Here is a 5,506-nt window from a genome sequence, read left to right as displayed (position 1 = left end):
GGGATGGGATCAAAGTAGAGAATAGAACAATTGGGAAGTGGGATAGGAGGGAAGGAAATATAGTCAGTCTTTTACAATATATCTACTATGTTAATGTCTTGCATTAGCTACACATGTACAACCTATACTGAACTGCTTATCTTCCCAGTAAGGGTGGGTGACAAGGGAGGAAGGGAATGAATCTGGAATTCAAAGTTTTAAAATCAAATATTCAAATATATATATATGTATATATATATATATATACTATTATTAATACTATTTTACATGTAATTGGGAAATAAGATATATAGGCAATGGGGCATAGAGATCCACTGGAAAAGTCGAAAGGAGTATGGGAGAAAATATGGAAGAGAGCAGATTGGAGGAGGGGATATCCTGTAGGATTGCTATTTTGGGGCAGTGGGTAGGGGAAAAACGGGGAGAAAATTTGTAACTCAAAATCTGGCGGAAACAAATGATGTAAATCAGAAGCTAATAAAGCATTTGAAAAATTAAAAAAAAAAAGAAACAAGAGACATAGTTCTTAGCTGAGAGGGTAAGGGAAAGGGAGTCATGGGAAAATCCAAGGAAGGATAAAAAGGTTTGGAAGCTGTGTTGAGGAGATATAAAAAGATTGACTTATAGTGGCAAGGGCCCAGTTGGTTGTGTAATGTTAGTTTGTAGTGAACCCAGTCAACACAATTTCATGATTTTTTCCAGTTTTGCTCAGCAGCACATGAATAGGAGTAAAGGCAGTAGATGGAGGGATTAATCCAAGGCTGAGGCTTGGCAGAGCAAGATTAACAACAGGATAAGAGGGCAAAAATAAAAGTGTAGAGCTGAACTAGTTCACTAAGAGGTCAAGATAGGCAAGGAGGAGAGTGTAGTGGATGCAGTGATGAAAACCTGGGAAAGAATTGAGGGATTAGAGATTATAGTGAAAAAAAGGACAAGGTTTGGATTTATAAGGCAGAGTAAGAGGTAGAATGACAACAGATAGTGATCAGATAAGGGAATTTTATGAAGAGTTAATGAACAATGAAGTGGTCCATTTCAGGGTGATGATAAGAATAAGGGTATGCTCATATCTATGTGTAGTTGAGGTGGAGTGGTGGAATAGGTCATGGGAAATGAGTAAGTTGAGAAACTGGGAGGTTAGGGTGTTTAAGAGAATATCAAGATATATGTCTAAGTCTCTTAGTATAAAAGCAGGAGTTGGGGAGAAGAGATAGACTATGAGCCAGGTGTTGATCTCTGAGGAAGGAAGAGGATTACCCTGGGAGATGTTAGATAGTAGCTATAAGAATTTTGATTAGGTGGTAGAGAAGGATTGGGAGAACCTCATGGGAGGAGAGGTTACTGAGTGCTGGCCGTAGGGGGTGAGTTTGGAAGCGTCAATGAGAACAAGGAGTATCCCAACTTTCCATTCTTGACCAGTGAGTTGAGGGGGATGAGTGAAAGTACAATCATTGCTGGAAAGGGTAGTTTAGGAGGCTGTGTCATCAGGAGAGAAACAGGTTTCAGTGAGAGTCAGAAGACAGAGGAAGTGGAAAATGAAAGCGCATTTGTTATCTCTGGAGTGAGTATGCTAGGGAGCAGAGTTAAAGGGATGGGTAACTTCAGAGTGAGACATTGAAAGTGAGGGTGGGGTTAAGGTTGAAGGGGATAGAAATAAGGGAGCAGGTGAAGTCTGAATAATGACAGCCAGAGATGTAGAATTATAGGAATGGGAAGGGTATTTGACCAGGTGAGAGTTTTTTAATTATTAAGGAATGAATTCAGGCAGATTATATTCACAGGGGTTTGGCCACAAGATGGACTCCTCTCAGGGTATTAATAAACGCAGTCAAGGAGACCCGTGTGGGAAGTTGTTTGTTGCTACTTTTCTCCTTTTCCTGCACGTAGACTAGGTCAGGCTAGGCCAGCAGACCAATGGAATGAGCATGGTAAAGTAGCATTTATTTCCATCCCGGAAGGCAAGAACAGACCAATCTAGGTACTGGGAGTAGGATAAAATGGCACCTTTTTCCTTCCCTTGAACTCAGAAGGAGGTCAAGAGAAAAGAATGGTGGTTGATGAAATGGCATCTCTCTGTCCTCTGCAGGCAGGCAGGATCTTGTGCAAGCAGGTGAATCCCTTCTATGATCATTCCAGCATCAAATCTATGGTCATATGAAGTCACAACCTCTCTGGGTCTCAGTTTCCTCATCTATAAAATGAGGGATTTGTAAAAGGTGACCTAGGAGGGTGGGGGTCTATTACAGATATAATTTTGTTATCTTATAAATGCTTAGCCTGTCTGGGGTGAGACACTGGAGAAAGGTGGGGTTTTACACTGTTTTAACTGGGATTCTGATGGGAACTGTTGGTCAAAGTGGGTCATAAATGAAAACCCTCTATACCTTATATCCTAGGTCTCTGTTTATGGAAATCACAGGATGTATATGTAGAGCTATGAGGATAATTGGATACTTAGATAGTAAGACATCAGCCAAGAAATCTGAGTTAAAACATATCAAGCATAGACAAGCCCTCCTTTCCACATATTCCCTGAAGAATTGTATATTAGATGCAGACAGAAACAAAAGACAAATCCTTCCAACTCGTGAGGGGGCTTACCAGCTGTAGGCTTTCCTCAAACACAGCAGCACCTGCATATGTGCCCTTGCAGCTTGTTATATCAGTGAGGATGTTTGAGGGCTCAAGATGAATTATCCCATTGAATAGCTTTGTTATAATAGCAGAAAGGTTTAATTGCAAACTCTGAAACTGCTCCCTAAGATGAAAAGCAAGCAAACAAACAGAAACAGCTCCTTGTTAGTACTGAGAAAGTGTCCTGGAAAATCAACCGCCTAATTGTAGTTTCTCCATTTGCTCCCAAACATAGGTTCGGTGTGCCATCTAAACTGGATCCATGTCAGGCTTTAGAAAAAGAGCTCATTGTCCAAGATAGCCAACATGTAAGAGGCCCAGAACTCCCCTGAACTACCCATTCTCTTCTGAAATACTTCATTATTAAGAACATTCACTTAACACATATAACATGTAAATTAAGTATTTATTATACAAGGCACTATACCATATGTTCTAGGGAGAGAAAAAATAAGAAATGTCATTAGGAGCAAGGGATATTCTAGCTCTCCTTCTTGACCAGTATATCACGGGGGAATGAATGAAAGTACAATCATTGCTGGTAAGGGTTGTTAAGGAGGCTGTGTCTTCAGGAGGGCATCAGGAACCATGACAGAGTTTCTACCCTCAAGGACCTTTGAATCTAAGGGAAGAAATAAGACATAGATGGAAGTAATTTGAATATTAGTACATAATATGGAAAAGAGTATAAATATGCTAGGAGAATTCAATAGAGTTAGAGCTAGCTTCTAGATAGTTCAATCAGGGAAGTCTACCTAGAGGAGGTAGTGTTTGAGATTGTAATGTAATAAGCTATGTTTCTAATGTGGATATTTGACAAGAAGTAAGCAGGCTTAGCAAAAAAAAAAAGATTAAACAACACTTAGAAAAGTCAGGAGGACCTAAGTTTGGATCCAGCCTCAGACAATTAACACAAAAAGGCTAGCTGTGTGACCTTGGGCAAATTACTTAACCCCAATTGCCCTCCAAAAAGAAGAAGAAGAAGAAGAAGAAGAAGAAGAAGAAGAAGAAGAAGAAGAAGAAGAAGAAGAAGAAGAAGAAGAAGAAGAAGAAGAAGAAGAAAGAAGAAAGAAGAAAGAAGAAAGAAGAAAGCAGGCTTATATACACTTATTAAAGCCCCATTTAAACATGCTGGGATTTAGGGCAAGAAGATCAGTAATTGGGGCAAAAACCCTTGTAAATATTCTCACCAACCACTGTCCCCATTAAAAGCAATGACTCTCGTCTATGAAAACCATCATAAGAGATACTAATGATCCTGGAGATCTGACTCTTAAGCTTAAGTTTAGCTGGAAAAAATTTTTATTGTAGAATGCAATTTTGTGTGGGTTGGCAGGTAAGAAACTCAAGCAAGACCCTGTGACCCAAGGAATTTTCCTTCTGAAATGCAGAATTCTGTTCTTCTCTGTGTTTATGTGTATCCCTTGGGAAATGCCTATTTTTGATTGAGACAGGGAGTCCTGTCTTTTCTGTATATGTCCTGGGTAGGGGCACTGTTAGTTTGTATTTATCTGCAGGTAGCAGCAAGGAGCCAGGAAGCTGGTCTGATTGCTGGGAGTGGTGGCTGCTGATAAAAACCAAAGAAGCTGAATCTGAGACTTTCTTTCTACTCTCAAGAAAAAGTATCTAGGAGAGTGGTAGAGTGGAAAGAGTTTTGAAATTGTATTCAGGAGATGTGAGGGTTAAAATCTCAGCTTTTATAGTTATTAGATGGATAACTAAAAGCAACTTATTTACTTTTAAAATCTGTTTCCTCAACTGTAAAACATAATGCATATTATAGAAATAGGACCTAAAATCAATCTTCCTAAGGAAAGAACAAAGCACCTTTACAGATGGTCCTTGAAAGGCAGGTGATATTTCTACAACCATAAGGTTGTTACATATAAGGAAATATGGGTAGCATTTCATGGGCAGATATGAAGAGAATACATACTAAGTGTAATGAATGACAAGCAAAGGCATGGAAAGAGGAAAAGAGGAGAATGTGTTGGAAAGGTCAGAAACATATTGTATTGGAACTTGAATGCCAAGGCTGAGGAAATCATTGACCAAGGAAGGAGAGTTTTCCAGATGGTAACTGCCATAAAAGGATTGGAGAGAGTGGTATGAGGTATGATGTGTGTATGGTTTGGGCCTACCTACAACATGGGGACGTAGACATGGGAAGAGGATTGTAAGAGAGAAATTTCTAGAGAAAAGTTTGTCTTCTGAAATGAAATTATAATAAATTATTTAATCAATGCAGAATATGAATTTACTACTTAAAATTAGAAGGTCATTACTGTAGCTATTCTGGTACCTCATTATCAAAGATGGGATGAATATGTGATTTGGATACAAATCCAAACAATTTTTAGGACTGTTTGTGTTCATCTCAGATTTAATATGTAATCTTAGTGTCATAGATTTCGAACTGGAAGGCTCCTTAGAGACCATCCATCAAAGCCAACCCCTTTTTTATAGATGAGGAAACTGAGTCTGGACCATGTTAAGTGACTTGCCCAGGGTCCTGCAGTTATTATTGTCTAAAGCAGGATTCTGAGTAGCTACGTGATGCAGTGCATAGAGCTTTGGGCCTAGAGTCAGGAAAATTGAGTTCAAATCTTGCCTCAGGCACTTCCTAGCTGTGTGACCCTGGACAAATCACTTAACCCTGTTTGCCTCAGTTTCCTCTTCTGTAAAATGAGCTGGAGAAGGAAATGGCAAACTACTCCAGTATCTTTGCCAAGAAAAACCCAAATGGGGTCACAAAGGGTTGGACATGAGTGAAACAAATGAATAACAACTATAAAATCAGGATTCTCACTCAGATCTTCCTAACTCCAGGCCCAGGAATGAATCATCAATACCACCTCACTGCCTCTAATCA

The sequence above is a fragment of the Petaurus breviceps genome, unplaced genomic scaffold (genome assembly GCF_028583685.1).
Source record: "Petaurus breviceps papuanus isolate PSGF00001 unplaced genomic scaffold, PetGlider_PUasm1.0 90977, whole genome shotgun sequence".
NCBI classification, from domain to species: Eukaryota; Metazoa; Chordata; class Mammalia; order Diprotodontia; family Petauridae; genus Petaurus; species Petaurus breviceps.
Note: the sequence above shows the minus strand (reverse complement) of the source record.